This window comes from Choloepus didactylus, chromosome X (genome assembly GCF_015220235.1).
Source record: "Choloepus didactylus isolate mChoDid1 chromosome X, mChoDid1.pri, whole genome shotgun sequence".
NCBI lineage: Eukaryota > Metazoa > Chordata > Mammalia > Pilosa > Megalonychidae > Choloepus > Choloepus didactylus.
Window position 1 is genome coordinate 103,441,503 of NC_051334.1, and position 1,443 is coordinate 103,442,945.

The following is a 1,443-nucleotide window of genomic DNA, read 5'->3' on the forward strand; positions in this document are numbered from 1 at the left end:
TTTTGGGGGACATAATACATCCAAACCAGCACACTTACTTAACTCTGATATTCTGGGGGAAATGGATCTTTTTGTGCTTTCTGAAAATATCTGGAACCAGGGACACTAGGCAGGAAAGTAGATAGAGGTGGGGACCCTCCCAACCAGACTGAGAATTTACAGATATTTTTGGGGTAAAAATATGGCAAAAGGAGGGAATCTGGTGTCCCATCTGAAAGGCTGAGTAAAATGCCCCAGGGCCTTTCAGTGCCAGAAGAGCCCAGAGATGTATGGCTCACATGTAGGCCATGGTTTTTGAGGTAAGGGAGAGGACACAGGGTCCAGCTGGTAGAGTGATGGGTTTCTGATCTCCATCTCATCCCTGGAGCCCTTTGTGAACTCCTACATCTCTGCCATGGCATGTAAAAATGCCATGACAAGCCCTAGCTCCTGCATCATGTCATCACCCATATACTGATTCTTGCAGGCCATCACAACAGCCAACTTGCCAGGTGTGTGCTTGGCCACATAATTCTCATAGTAGTCCTGATTCATCTATCTTGTCTCTAGCATGGCCAGATCCTGGGGCCAGCTATGCTCAGTGGCATTTTCAATAAACTCATTGACAGCAGAAGCAGGACAGCCACTCTCCACCAGGGAGCACTTTACTAGAACATTGAACATGGCTTCCAGGGTGGAGATCATTCTTCCCTAGTGGGTCACTCTTGCAGGCTACAGGGAGTTCACCCACTCACAGGTTATCATTGTATTTAATTGTATCCTCCAGGTCCTGAAGGTTGGGATTGACACTCTGGATATGCCTTTAACAGCTGGATGTCTCCTTTGGCAACCCTGTACACAGGTCACAGGCCTCTTTGGGTTGTGCTCACAGTTGCTGAAGTAAGACATGAGGTTGTCAAGCCAGACAAGATCACTGCAGCCAAACACTGCATTGTTGCAGACAATCTGAAGCTTTGACAACAGGTTCTGCATGACTAGAGGTACTGGGCACAGATGGGCAACCATCACAATGCTATAGTCCACCAGACACTTCTGCTGCTGAGAGACCCACTGGCTGATGCAGTCATCACAGAAAGCATGTTCATGATGTGGTGCCCATACTGGTTCCTCCAAGACTCCACTGCAAATAGGGCAGATAGTTCTTCATCAACATCCCCCTGGAAACCAGATACATCATACCCATGTCTCATCACTGAAACCCAGTTCTTTCCAAGTGTTGGGGGACTGGTTTCCTGTTCACAAGTCTCCACCTCCTAATGCATCCACTTAATGCCCCTCAGGAGATGATCACAGTAATCCTTCTTGCTGGCTATTCTCCAACTAAGACTTCCTTCCTAGCAGCAAGCTCCATTGCCAAGGAGATGGACAATCAGAAGCACTCACTCTGGATATGGTCTGGGCTCTCTGTACCCTGGCCTGGCTGGCACTGAGGCACAGTGGCCA

General features: G+C 48.4%; 1 pseudogene; it reads right to left on the reverse strand.

Annotated features, from left to right (window-relative positions):
• Positions 1-381: 381 nt before the first annotated feature.
• LOC119522288 lies at positions 382-1,190 on the reverse strand (annotated as a pseudogene).
• Between the last annotated feature and the right edge of the window lie 253 nt (positions 1,191-1,443).